The sequence below is a fragment of the Pleurodeles waltl genome, chromosome 6 (assembly GCF_031143425.1).
Source record: "Pleurodeles waltl isolate 20211129_DDA chromosome 6, aPleWal1.hap1.20221129, whole genome shotgun sequence".
NCBI lineage: Eukaryota > Metazoa > Chordata > Amphibia > Caudata > Salamandridae > Pleurodeles > Pleurodeles waltl.
This window is the reverse complement of record NC_090445.1, coordinates 29,443,732-29,458,559: the sequence shown is the minus strand read 5'-3', so window position 1 is coordinate 29,458,559 and position 14,828 is coordinate 29,443,732. Positions and strand designations below refer to the sequence as shown.

Here is a 14,828-nt window from a genome sequence, read left to right as displayed (position 1 = left end):
CTACGGCCATGGCGGTATTGACATTAGGGTGTTGGCGTATCCAACTCCGAGTGGATGGAGGGAGGGATTCTAAATATTGCTCCAAGATCACCGCCTTTATAATGTATTCCCTCTCTGTTCCTATAGGTCCCAGCCATTTCAACCCCAGGTCCTTGACTTTATAATAAAATGTCCGGGGTCTTCCGCAGGACCCCATTTGATCTTCCGGAATCGCAGGCGGTAGTACTCCGAATCGTGACCTACTCTCTCCAATATGCTGTTTTTAATGTCTTTGTAAGGAGTGGTACCATCCGGATTCGCGGCCTGATAGGCTTTTTGGAGGATACCTGTCAGTAATGGTGCTATATATTGACCCCAATGTTCTTCCGGCCATTGGGCAGAGGAGGCCACCCTTTCAAAGTTGGTGAAGAAAGCGTTGGGATCCTCTCCATCCTGGTACTTCTGGAGAACTGAGCTTGGCACAGTGGAGTGGACCTTGCTAGCTGCAATGGTGTCAGTGAGCTTTAGGGGGGCCGTCTCATGTACTAATTGATTATGGGCCATGATGGTGGCTTGGCTCTTTAATGCACTCTGCAATGCCTCTCTATCTTCCTTAGCCTCCCTCTGATGGGCCTCCCAAACTAATTGAAGGTGACGCTGTCCTTCAGCTAGCTGTTGTATCATGTCCTCCAAAGTGGGTTTGTCCCCCATCTTTACCTTTAATCTGTCCTTTTATCGCACACGGTTGAAATCCCACTTCTGACACCACTTTGGCAGTGGGTGTGGCGATAATAAGGACTAGGATACTTGGGTGGGTTGGAACTGGTGTCTTTATTTCAAGTTCTTTAAAGATAATGAGAAAAGTCTTCAGTATTATATGGTTTGTGGGTTCTCCGTAATAAATTATCTCTTCTCTTTCCCCAGGTTTCCTCGTGACCGGCGAAGATATTCTTCTTGGGACTCCCAGTTGTACCGGAAATAAGAGGAACGGAGATATGGGTGAGTCTGGGTTTTATGGATGTACGGCTAGTATTAACGCTACAAGAAGAAAAGGGGGAGAGAGAGAGAGAGAGAGAGAGAGAGAGAGAGAGAGAGAGAGAGAGAGAGAGAGAGAGAGAGAGAGAGAGAGAGAGAGAGAGAGAGAGAGAGAGAGAGAGATGGATCCGTCTCTTGGGAAAGTGTGACGTACGTCGAAATTAGAATATATAGGAAAGTCACCTAGTAGTGTCTTCGTAGTGATAGGTTTCTATCTCACGGTGTTCTTAATTTTTGTGCTCTTAATTGTAGTGCTCTTAATTCTTTCTTTGGAGTGCTCTTAGTATTCCAGTCTTCTACTCTTTTCTCCTTATAGGGCTTCTGTTCCTTCATGCCCTTCCTCCACCTTTCTAGCGTTACCCTCCTTCTCCTCTGCCTCTAAATTCCCCCTCCCCTCTCCCTGTAGTATCCCTCCCCTCCCCTCTCTTGATGTCCCTCTCCCTTTTAACCAGAAGTTGTCCTTTATATAGGACCGTACCTGGTTAAGCCACGTCCCTCCTGGGACGTGGCGGAGTTCTCGTCCTTCTGTTTCCCTCTTGGTCGCAATCCGGCCTTGGGCGCTTGTCTTCAGGGCTTCTCGGGTGTTCGGTCTTCCTTCTGTGTCCTCCGGTCTTTCGCTCGGCGTTCTCTCGTCTTTGTCGGCGTCTTCTCCTCTGTTCTCCCGGCCCGCGCGTAGTCCGTCTTCAATTTCTACTGTTTCGGGAACCTGGATATCCGGGTTCCCTCTGAGGCTGACGGCGCTGATGTTGCTAGGACGCCCGGGCGGGGCGTCGCCAGGGAAGGAGAATCGGGACTCCGGTCCTGATTCTGAAGTTAAAGTAGCCGGAACATCCGTCAGCCGGCTACACTCCCATAGGTCTGGGGTCCATTCGTGATTCGCATCCCACTTTTGGAGTATATGGTTTGTGTTGCCCCTAGACCTATGTTCACCTATTGCATCCTATTGTAATTCTACACTGTTTGCATTACTTTTCTTACTATTACTTACCTGTTTTGGGTTTGTGTACATATGACTTGTATATATTACTTACATTCTAACTGAGGGTACTCACTGAGATACTTTTGGCATATTGTCATAAAAATAAAGTACCTTTATTTTTAGTAACTCTGAGTATTGTGTTTTCTTATGATATTGTGCTATATGATATAAGTGGTATAGTAGGAGCTTTGCATGTCTCCTAGTTCAGCCTAAGCTGCTTTGCCATAGCTACCTTCTATCAGCCTAAGCTGCTAGAAAGACCTCTATTCTACTAATAAGGGATAACTGGACCTGGCACAGGGTGTAAGTACCACAAGGTACCCACTATAAGCCAGGCCAGCCTCCTACAGCAACCTAGAAAAACAATCTGCAACCAGATTATTCTTACCAGGTACATACACCATGTGGTACATAAAATCCTTCATACGCATGGACAACCTTGCAATTCTTCCCAAAGCTAACACACTACCCTCACATGTGAGTAACTTGATTATGGGTTTATAGTCACATTGGATTGTCACAGTCTTTCCTCACACAAATGCATGGAAATGCTAAAAGCCCAAGCACAGGCTGAAGCCTCCTTTTCAATGACTGGATACTTCTCTTCCGATGGTGACAAAGACCTGGAAGTAAACATAATAATTATTTCCTTCCCATTCTTGTCTTTTTGAGAAAGAACCGCACCAAGTCCTTTGTTGCTAGCATCCGTAGTCACAAAAGTATCTAGCTCTGGGTTGAAGCTTCCTACATTAGCTACCTTGCTTAATTCACCCTTGACCCTGACAAATTCTTGTTCACAAAGCTCATTCCACACAAACCGTGTGTTCCTTTTGAGCAAAAGCCTCATATTATAAACCTTCTCTGCAAAATTTGAGACAAATTTCGCACAAAACTCCGCCATCCCCAGAAACGATCTCACATCATCCTTGCTTGTAGGGGTTGGTGCATTGACAATAGCATCAACTAATGATGATTTAGGTTTCAACCCTTCTCCACTGATCTCATGTCCAAAAGAGCCCACACTCTTCTCAGCAAACTTGCACTTACTCTACTCCACTGCCAAACCCTTACTTTCCAACACCCCCAACACATGCCACAACCTTCCATCATGTGCATTCATATTCTCCCCAAACACCAAAATGGCACCCTGTAAGCACAGTCCAACGCCAGTACAAATGGCATTCTCTTATACTGGAAACACCCAAAAGGTGTAATGAAGGTTGTAAGCTTCTTCGACTTTGCAGAAAGCGTAATCTGGTGATAGGCCGCAGATAAGTCTATTGCTGAAACCCAATGAGCTCCCTTAAGACTCAATACCATTTCTGTAATCTTCAGTAATGGAAAACGATCAACGACAATATTATCATTTAAAAACCGTAAGTCAATTATCAAACTAATCTTTCCATTGCTGCGTCGTGCTATTACCACTGGTGAAATCTATTCAGAACTCTCTATAGGTTCGATGACATCCATTTGCATTAACTTGTCCAACTCTTTTGACACATCATCCCTTTGTCATTATTGGCACTGATCTCACTTTGTGGACTTTCGGTACAGCATTTTTTTTTAACACATTGTCATGTTCAAACCCTACTAACCTTCCCAGTTGTTTACCAAATACATTAGGAAAATTCTTCTCCATTTCCATGGCCAATCAATGTCCTCCATTCACCACCAACACTTTCTCCTTGCCATTCGGGTCCAAAACCATTTGTATTTGTCCTTGATCCTTCCATCCAAGCACAGATGGCCCTCTTTTTGCCACATACAGTTTTCTTCTAGCACACATGTTCTTGAATGAAAATAACAGCCATCTGAATCCTAACAAATCAATCTTTCCACCAGTATAACTTTCAGGTTGTATATCCGGTCGTAATAGACGTGTATCGATTTTGTCCACAAATGTCTTCTTCCATACCTCTTCATTAATTATGGTGAATGGTGAACCAGAGTCCACATAAATTACAATAGGAACGCCTCCTATTTCCATTTCACATATCCGTTTGCCTTTTGTATTCTCGTAAATTATGTTCAGCACAAAATTCCCTTTCTCCACAGCACCTCTGGATTCAACGTTTTTTTCCTCCACATCACTCCCCGTTTGGTCTCCGCCTTCATATATGCATTTAATTATTTTCCTTTTACCTCTGCATACTCTTGCGCAGTGGCCCACAATGCCACAATTGCTACACGTTTGCTTTAAAGCTGGACATGTTTTTGCGTACACCAGATGCTCTTTGCTATCACATCTGTAACACCTCCTTTCACCATCCCCTCTCTGTGGAGTTCTTTGCTCTTTCACAAGCTCCTGATACATCACCTTATAGACAACATCAGTACCTTTCTCTGACATCTTTAATTCTGAAGCACACCTTTCAGAAATATCCGCCTTCTACACTATCGCCAAAACATCCTCAAGTGGAGAATCACCATTAATCCACAGTCTTTCTTGGATGGACTGATTGTTACAGTGCATAACCAGTTGGTCCCTTATCAGGTCATCATGGATCGCACCAAATCTGCAGTCAATTGCCAGTTTCTTTAAATTCGCGACATAGTTATCCACGGACTTCCCTTTTTCTTGTTTCGGTTGAAATAATTTATATCTAACAATACCTATGCAAACTTTGGGTGCAAAATATCTGTCAAGATCCTGCATCGCTGCTCCAAAAACACATATATCCCCACTCGCAGAACATTTAGGCATTTTATTATATGTCTTTAATCCAATAGGACCTAACAAGTTTAATAAAATGATTTTCTTTTGTTCCGCCGTCATTTTGTTTTCCTCATCAATTGCACCAATATAGTTAATAAAATCGTCCTTCCATTCCACCCACTTGATGGTTGGTACATTTCCTGCAGACCAAAACGCCTGTGGCGGAATAATAGTAAAACTGGGTTGTGCCATACTGCACTGCCCCAGTAATTAAATCCCGTAAGATACGTTCCAATGCTTGTCCAGTTGAACCTCTTTCTTTTTTATTTCGTTCCGTTCTCTTTTTTTTTTTTATCGTTTATACGGCACAACCTGTTTCCTGTCACAATATTGCCACTGTGTGCCAAAAATAATAATATAAAAAGAACAAAGAAAAAAAACACAACCGCTACATGTTACCAACAACACGTCGGCAGTGTTGGTTGCCAGGCAATACACGAGGAAGAATCCACAGCACTCCAAAGAATATCATATACGTCGTCTTGATCCTCCGACGCTTCAGACCTTTCCGCCAGAGTGAAGAGATGCCGCCTCCACCACCTTCGTCGACAAATTGAAGGGGCCTGCAGCGGGTAACACCAATAAAGCTCCACGCAGTATCTATGTTCTCCTTTTATTGCGACTCATGGTGAAACAGGAAACAGGTCTACGAACAACACCACCAACACCACCAAGGCTCAACTGACAGGCGTAGGTTCCACGCGTCATAGACGTAACAGAACCTACCTATGTCATCATACCTCAACATTCTACCTAAGCACACACAACAAATAACCTATCTGGAATTTTCATGCGTCACGTTTTCAAAATGGCCGCCGCCATCACGTCAGTGGAGAAAGTCCGTGTCCTATCTTTATGTTTACATGGCTGTCTCTCCTCAGCTTCGCTCCTCCGACTTCCAGTTTTACGGACGGAGGCCGCCATCTTCCCGTGACGTCACGGCGCAGCTCGCTGGGAAGGGAGGTCGCGCGGGGGTGGGGGGAGAACGGCACCAAAGAGGAAAGTAAACAGAGGGCGCGCGGTGACGTCAGCGCCGGGGGCGGGGCCTCCGCGCCGGTGGGAGGAGGCTCGGAGCCGGCCGCCGCATCACGCGAGGGCCGGTGAGTGCTAGGCCCGGCCGGGCTTTGCGGCTGTCAGGGGGGGCGGGCGGCGGAGTCGGGCGCGGTGGGGTGAGGGGACGAGGCGAGGAGCGGCTGTCAGGTGAGCGGACGGGTTTCCACGTCAGGGGGTGACATGGCGTTGCATAACGCACCTTGGGCTGTCAGGGGAGCCCCCCCCGGCGGGTATAAATAGTGCTTGCAGGGGTATCCCGGGGCTACCGCCTGCACAGTGTGAGATTCAGCAGCCCAGGGGTTTTGGGGGGTGACCCTTCCTAGCCCCAGGTGTGACAAACTTCCCACACAGTGCAATTGGTGGCCCAGGGGAGCATGCCTGCTGTTGTCAGCTTGAAAACCATGCTAGCCCAGGCTTAGCAAACTTCCCACACAGTGCACATGGTGAATACAGGGTCCTGCCTGCTGTTGTCAGCTTGAAAACCATGCTAGCCCAGGCTTAGCAAACTTCCCACACACTGCTCATGCTGGCCTTGGGGTCCTGTCTGTTGTCAGCTTGGAAACCATGCTAGCCCAGGCTTAGCAAACTTCCCACACAGTGCACATGGTGAATACAGGGTCCTGCCTGCTGTTGTCAGCTTGGAAACCATGCTAGCCCAGGCTTAGCAAACTTCCCACACAGTGCACATGTTGGCCTGGGGGTCCTGTCTGTTGTCAGCTTGGAAACCATGCTAGCCCAGGCTTAGCAAACTTCCCACACAGTGCACATGGTGAATACAGGGTCCTGCCTGCTGTTGTCAGCTTGGAAACCATGCTAGCCCAGGCTTAGCAAACTTCCCACACAGTGCACATGGTGAATACAGGGTCCTGCCTGCTGTTGTCAGCTTGGAAACCATGCTAGCCCAGGCTTAGCAAACTTCCCACACAGTGCACATGGTGAATACAGGGTCCTGCCTGCTGTTGTCAGCTTGGAAACCATGCTAGCCCAGGCTTAGCAAACTTCCCACACAGTGCACATGTTGGCCTGGGGGTCCTGTCTGTTGTCAGCTTGGAAACCATGCTAGCCCTGGCTTAGCAAACTTCCCACACAGTGCACATGGTGAATACAGGGTCCTGCCTGCTGTTGTCAGCTTGAAAACCATGCTAGCCCAGGTTTAGCAAACTTCCCACACAGTGCACATGCTGGCCTGGGGGTCCTGTCTGTTGTCAGCTTGGAAACCATGCTAGCCCAGGCTTAGCAAACTTCCCACACAGTGCACATGGTGAATACAGGGTCCTGCCTGCTGTTGTCAGCTTGAAAACCATGCTAGCCCAGGTTTAGCAAACTTCCCACACAGTGCACATGTTGGCCTGGGGGTCCTGTCTGTTGTCAGCTTGGAAACCATGCTAGCCCAGGCTTAGCAAACTTCCCACACAGTGCACATGGTGAATACAGGGTCCTGCCTGCTGTTGTCAACTTGAAAACCATGCTAGCCCAGGTTTAGCAAACTTCCCACACAGTGCACATGTTGGCCTGGGGGTCCTGTCTGTTGTCAGCTTGGAAACCATGCTAGCCCAGGCTTAGCAAACTTCCCACACAGTGCACATGGTGAATACAGGGTCCTGCCTGCTGTTGTCAGCTTGAAAACCATGCTAGCCCAGGCTTAGCAAACTTCCCACACAGTGCACATGGTGAATACAGGGTCCTGCCTGCTGTTGTCAGCTTGAAAACCATGCTAGCCCAGGTTTAGCAAACTTCCCACACAGTGCACATGTTGGCCTGGGGGTCCTGTCTGTTGTCAGTTTGAAAACCATGCTAGCCCAGGCTTAGCAAACTTCCCACACAGTGCACATGCTGGCCTGGGGGTCCTGTCTGTTGTCAGCTTGGAAACCATGCTAGCCCAGGCTTAGCAAACTTCCCACAGTGCACATGGTGAATACAGGGTCCTGCCTGCTGTTGTCAGCTTGAAAACCATGCTAGCCCAGGCTTAGCAAACTTCCCACACAGTGCACATGGTGAATACAGGGTCCTGCCTGCTGTTGTCAGCTTGAAAACCATGCTAGCCCAGGCTTAGCAAACTTCCCACACAGTGCACATGGTGAATACAGGGTCCTGCCTGCTCTTGTCAGCTTGAAAACCATGCTAGCCCAGGCTTAGCAAACTTCCCACACAGTGCACATGGTGAATACAGGGTCCTGCCTGCTGTTGTCAGCTTGAAAACCATGCTATCCCAGGTTTAGCAAACTTCCCACACAGTGCACATGTTGGCCTGGGGGTCCTGTCTGTTGTCAGCTTGAAAACCATGCTAGCCCAGGCTTAGCAAACTTTCCACACAGTGCACATGGTGAATACAGGGTCCTGCCTGCTGCTGTCAGCTTGAAAACCATGCTAGCCCAGGCTTAGCAAACTTCCCACACAGTGCACATGGTGAATACAGGGTCCTGCCTGCTGTTGTCAGCTTGAAAACCATGCTAGCCCAGGTTTAGCAAACTTCCCACACAGTGCACATGTTGGCCTGGGGGTCCTGTCTGTTGTCAGCTTGAAAACCATGCTAGCCCAGGCTTAGCAAACTTCCCACACAGTGCACATGCTGGCCTGGGGGTCCTGTCTGTTGTCAGCTTGGAAACCATGCTAGCCCAGGCTTAGCAAACTTCCCACACAGTGCACATGGTGAATACAGGGTCCTGCCTGCTGTTGTCAGCTTGAAAACCATGCTAGCCCAGGTTTAGCAAACTTCCCACACAGTGCACCCCGTAGCTTGAAAACCGTCCTGTATTGCTCTAGTTGGAGACTCAAAAAAACTGAGGGACATTTGATTCTATAGTTTGGTACAAACTTTACTTTGTGTAATATGGACTATGAAAATAAGTCCGAACAAGTACTGTTGCACTTGGTGTTGGAATGCAAGTAATGCACTGACTAGAAAGCTATGAATATATGTCAAAACAAGTGCTGTTACATAGTGTGGGGTCCAAGTAATGCATTGACTAGAAAGCTATGAATGTAAGTCAAAGCAAGTACTGTTGCATAGCTTAGGATCCAAGTAATGCATTGACTAGAAAGCTGTGAAAATAAGTCAAAGCAAGTGATGATGCAATTTGTGTGGGATCCAAGAAATGCATTGACCATTAAGCAATGAAAATATGTCAAACAAGCTCCGTTGCACTTTGAGTGGGATCCAAGTAATGCATTGAATGCTTTAAGTGTATTTGCGCAAACAAACTGATGAAACGTTCAGTGTGAGTTTGCAGACACTGTAATTTAGTGCATAGTTTCCAAGTAACCGAGTTAATGTTGCTTCAGCACACCCCCTTGCAAAAACCTGCACTTCTCCAGCAGCGTCGTTCGTTCACCGGTTCTACGTGTGGCTTTGGATGTCACCCTTCCAAGTTCCCTTGTAGGAGTGCTCTGATTATCTTATTAACTCTCAAAAGAAAAGGTCAGCAGCCGCGTGCCACTGCTTCCTCGTAGAAATACATTTATACTGTAACATAAATACTTCTTTATTGGTCTGACTTAATCAGGGGTATCGCACCTTGTTTTGCAATGAGCCCTACCTGTGTTCAGTAAATAAAAATCCCTAACTATTAATATTAGTCTAGTAATAGTGACCACAACAGACAGCATTCATTAGTGGCCATAAAATGCAAGTTTATTAGCACTTATAACATCAGTGCATCAGGGAGTGTTTGCTAGCAGTAACGGAACACAGTTTTCTCGGTTTCACATGCGTCAACACGGGTAATACGTAACAGCTATAGATGAGATGCCCCCGACACAAAGATAATTACATATTGATTCCTGAAAGCCACACGATTTAACAGTTAAATAACAGTTTTAAATACATTTAGAAAATTCTGCCATTTTTTCCCCAAATATCCGCTTACGGATACTGTAAGTACACACATTTTTGTCTTGAATCACACGATCAGTTTTGGTAGCCCCAGTGCTTCATTTGAGCCAATGGTTTCCAGTGCTCAGCCTCAGCACTTAATTGTCAACACCGGCACTTGTGACGTTCTGCCACATGTTAACCCCGTTTGTGTACTTTGGAGGTGAGCACAATAACAGTTGTTTAAGTTCAATGTAAAGAAAAACAACTAATATATGGCACCAAAACCGTTGTTATAATTTTGGGGGCCTGAAATTGTTTGAACGCTCGCACTTGTAGGAGCGTGATGGTTAATATTTGTGTTGTTACTGGCAGTGGCTGGTTCAAGCTGCAGTGGTGTCCTGACAAGGGCCCTTATTCCTTTACAAATAAATCACTGGTAATTCAACCAGCCAAAAGCTTGCAATCTAGCAGATTGAACTGCACATAGGACAGCTACTTACTGGATCTGGACACCTACCAGGAGAAGCCTGGGCTACATTTTCATAATTTACCAAAGCCTTTTATGGCACCCATCTCAAAGGTTTAATATTGCCTGTTAGTGCCCATTCTACCAGTCACAGTTTAATTTGCACTGCCTCACCCTCAGTGTGTCACTTCAAAGTGCCTGGCCACAAAGGAAAAATCAGTCTGCAAAACTCTGCTTTATCCCAAATGGTTACTCACAGTGTACTACCGGCATAGTAAGAATTTCTGTTGCAAGACTGTAATGTATTCAGGGATATCATTAGTTTGAGCTAATTTCCCTGCATACATCCAGGTACCTTATTACCAGCTTCTACATTGGAATGTTTCCGTGGAGGAATCCCTACTTTCCACAAATCACGTAACTTAGTTTCTGACCCCAATTAAAATGTAACCTGTAAGGCTTCCCGTTTCCATGAGGAGTGCTTCCCTTTATTTGCTTTATTAAAAAAACACAAAAACAAATGTTCTCATCCTTATTGCTGTGCAAATTAAAACAAGCCATGCAAATGTCTAACGACCCTTTTCATGGTTTTTTTATGAATCTAGTGGCTTGACCTAATTCACTATTTGAGAAAACTTTGTACTCCTTGTGTTGTTTTAATTACAACAGGTTAAACAGTGCTGTTCATCGTCGACTTCTGTTCTCGAAACACCATATTAGCAGAAATGGGCACACAGATTATGTAGTGTTTTATTGCCACTAATGTTTAATATCAGTATATGAGAAATATATTGGTCTTAAATTACTTTTTCTATACTTGTTTTTATAACCAACTTTACTTTTTGTGACAAACTTTCCGCCACATCCTACTGTTGCTTATTAACATTAGAGAAGTAGAACATCATCATTATCAACAAGGCATCAAGTTCATCATAACCACATCCAAGGAAATTTCCAATTCAGTTGTCGCAGCAAGCCCAACCCAAAGTAATTCCACCATTTACCCTCAATCTTTTCATGTTTCTTAGGACAGCCTCTGGCTTCAGACACCAGCATTTCTTGCTGAGCACACCAGTCCCCACAATCCCACGACGCTGTTGAGACAGCGAGGGTGGGTTGGAAAATTACCACTTACTGGCTATATCTCTTTTTGCCATCATGGTCGCTACGCCCAACAATGCTTGATCAGCCTTTGTGCTTTTCACTCCCTCAAAGATGCCCAGGCGGAGTGACTGACAAAAGCTCCAACAGGGAGATGCCTATCTTATCCCATCAAAGAAATCCCTCCAGGCTAGTGGTTTCATGTAGCCACCTTCTCTTCCACTAAGGTTTTGTTGGGTGAACTGGATTCCCAGCCGGTATGCCGGAGTGTGGCACACCAGCAAAGCTGGAGTACTCAGGTTACCTCGGCAAGGGTTCATGGGAGCCGAGTGCCGTACAACATTCCCAACACCCCCTCAAAACCCAGTGAGGATAATTCCACTCTAATTGTTGGGTGTGACCGTCAAGCCAATTTATTATAACCAGAGTCTGAGATGCTAGGTAGTATAGGTATAGGTTGGTCATACCTAATCCGCCTTCGTATGGCGTTTTCTGACACTTTGCAAGTGCTAGCTGTGGTCTGGAGTTGTGCTACAGAAAGGTTGTCGCCAGGGAGTCCATCTCCTTGAACCAATGGTGAGGTAGTAATTACGGGAAATTCTAAAAAAAGGTTTAATAACATTGGCAGACCATCATTTTATAGAGAGAGATTCGCCGTGACATGTTAAGTCAGAGAGGCTGCCATTTTTTCAAATCCGCCTTCACCTTTCGAATCAGCGAGGTAAAATTAAGATTCCAAGCTAATTCAGGATGGAGTGCAACTTGGACGTCCAAATAGTGGAAGCTCAAATGCCGCACCATTATGATGCTCTTCCATTCGATGCACTCATGAAAAGGATGAAGAAGAACCAGCACTGACTTTGCATGATTAACCTGCAGACCAGAGTCCTCCGCATAGAGCTGAAGGAAACAGAGGTATTGCAGGCCAGTCTCGTCCGGTTTAGAAACGAATAGGAGGACATCATTGGAATATTGTGCAATACAATCACTGTGTCCTGTGCCATTCCTAAGCCTTGTATCTGTGCATTGCTGCGTATAAGTCAAACAAGGGGTTCAATTACAAGGGCAAAAAAGGAGGGGGGTTTGGGCAAGTATCTGGGCAAATGAGGAATAGATTAGAGACTATACCGTTAATCTGTATTCGTGCAGTCAGATTGGAGTAAAGTAGTTTGACATAGTTACAGAAGTGAGGTCCAGACCTGTCTTCTGAAGAACCTGAACCATGTAAGTCTAGTTTTCTGTATTTTTGTGTTAGCTAGATGTGCTAGATTTTAAGATACCCTTTGTTTGAAGAGTGTCTATAAGGATGTTCTGTTTAACAGTTTAAGAGTATAGCATGTAGCACCAGTGGGGACCTGTTGTCTTAGTGGTACACCTCTTATGCCGGGTCAGAAATCTAACTACTTTATATGCACGAACATTTCCAGCTTCATTCATAGCATTAGTTTCTTAACCAAATGACTCACTTTCTTTAATTATGCTCACTTGAAACCTGGCTTTTTCTGAACTAGAAATGCAGAACCAAATTAGTGTTTTCACATGACTTAAACCACATCCATTAAAAAAAGGAATACGGTGCTTTATATTGCTCTAACAGGCACAGAAACCAACCCCATTGAAAATCGCAGGAACAATTGAGTATTGTACTATTACATTACTCACACAAATGCATTATAAGTTGGTGTATAAATATATTTTGGTAAAATATCCCTTTTGAGATCATTTAAAAGCTGTTGGTAGAAATTGAGTAATTTCACCACCATCCTAATCCTGTATGGTGTCCACAGTGCTGTATGAACCTTGCAGGAAACATAATATTGGAGCAATATAGAGCCACCTGTTGAAAAAGGATACATCAATGCTTTTGTATAGGTGTAGAAAAGTAAAGTAGAGCGTGTGCTTTGCAGAGCCTCAAAGTGGTTGAAAGATCATGCCTAGCTTGCTTCGTTGCTGTTGGCGACTTTTTCTTAGATGTGCAGGTCTTACTCGCTTTTGGGCCCGAAGCTTGCTGGCAGTCATTGTTTGGGTGAGACACTGGGCTTGGTGTTCTGCCATGACTGAGCGCCTATTGTGAGTGTTTTTTTTCAGGTAGGGCGTACACATGGAATTTGTAAGGTTTCAGCTTATGCATTGTGTTTAGATTCCAGGAACAGCATGCCTTTTGTTATGGAAATATTAGGAGCAGATATACAGGCCTGTGTAGAATTGTATTTGACATTTTGTTTTAATTTAATGTTTCTTTGAGCGCTGTAGTACATGGTTGTTAGTGCATTAGGATTGGGCTACTGGAAATATGTGGCAATGGAGGTTAAAAGTTATGCCACAGGATCAACTAAAGTGTGCAGCAGTAAAACGCTAATTATTAATGTAGCATTTTTTGTGGCAGTATTTCATAATTTTGCCATTTTAACACCGATTTAATACAGTGTGAGCAAACATTTCAACTTATTAGTGCCAATTTACAGTTTGAGAAAATCAGTTTACACTAAAAAGGTGGCTTCATAAGAGCTAGAAATATTTTTGGCTGATATCTGTAAGTGTGCAGCAAATTGTGGATTAAATGCAAGTATGGTAAGTTCACAATTATGCAGAAAACACTAAGGCCACAGAATCACATAATTCTAGTGGCCCTGATCAAGGTATAGTTTCCTGACTGGATGGTTTCATGATTTCTGAATTACGTACCTGATGCCTAATTGGCTTTTCTAATTTTTCAATTACAGTATTGCTTAATGTCTTTGTGTTGGTGATATGTAAGTTTACAAGGTGAGGATGCATTAGTTGTTCATTGTGTTTCATTTAAACCAAGGTGGTTTATGTTCTGGTGGACCTCCCAGCTACCCCAAGCCCTTACCTCGTCCTTACAGTAGCTTGGTGGGTTGGGGAAGGAACCAGCCCTTATCTGTGTTTAGCTTATGCATTCCTCCTGTTGTTTAATGGTCAGGGTGTGGGAGCCGATACCCAATGATCACCTGAACCCCAATATTTTGAATACCCCAATTTTCACTTAATTAGCATGGCTTCAGAATCTCAATTAGTTCTTGTGGTCAGTGACTATTCTCCTCATGAAAAATACACGTTTCAGCAGAGTAAAACAGAATAAACGAGGAAGCACTAATAACTGAGTTCTAGATCAAAATTAGGGCACAAATAGGTATCTTACACAATTATTAAGAAATGTGCTACAGATAAAAATGCATGAGATGCCACAAGGGGCCAATACAGAAATACACATTCACAAAACGGAGCCACAAGTAGACTAGTTTAAGCAAAATCCCAAGTTAAACTCATTAAGAGTAATGACAGTATCCCCATAAGAAAATCTAAGTCAAATATACATAAAAATGAAAAATCTCCTAAGCCATAGAAACACCTATAACAACTCCTGGCTCCCCATATATGGTCAGAGCCAAAGCCTCTCTTCTGGTAATACTCACATAATTGTGTGACCACAGCTAAGCTGTCAAGCCAGAACATAAAAATGATGCTGACAATTCTAACCCCAAGAGTTTTTATACACTAATCACACATTTTATTAATATATTATGCAAATTCAGCATGGTTTGACAGTGGTTAGGGTCTCATTGGCAAACATCAACACAATATTTTAAACCTTTAGTGCTAATTCATCTCTTAAGGTAAGAGAAAACTTCCACTTACTCTCTCAGTAACTACACTCTGG

At 44.5% G+C, this 14,828-nt stretch overlaps 1 protein-coding gene across 4 annotated transcripts in view; it reads left to right on the top strand.

Annotated features, from left to right (window-relative positions):
- The first annotated feature begins 5,573 nt into the window (after positions 1 to 5,573).
- SETX (senataxin) overlaps positions 5,574 to 14,828 on the top strand; it is a 419,011-nt gene continuing 409,756 nt past the window's right edge. Inside the window, exon 1 of one of the 4 annotated variants that reach the window (XM_069237106.1) lies at positions 5,574 to 5,812. The gene's annotated coding sequence lies outside the window, so the exon portion shown is untranslated. Of the gene's footprint in view, positions 5,913 to 14,828 lie in introns of all 4 variants that reach the window. The other 3 variants (XM_069237104.1, XM_069237107.1, XM_069237105.1) reach the window with 3 other exon arrangements.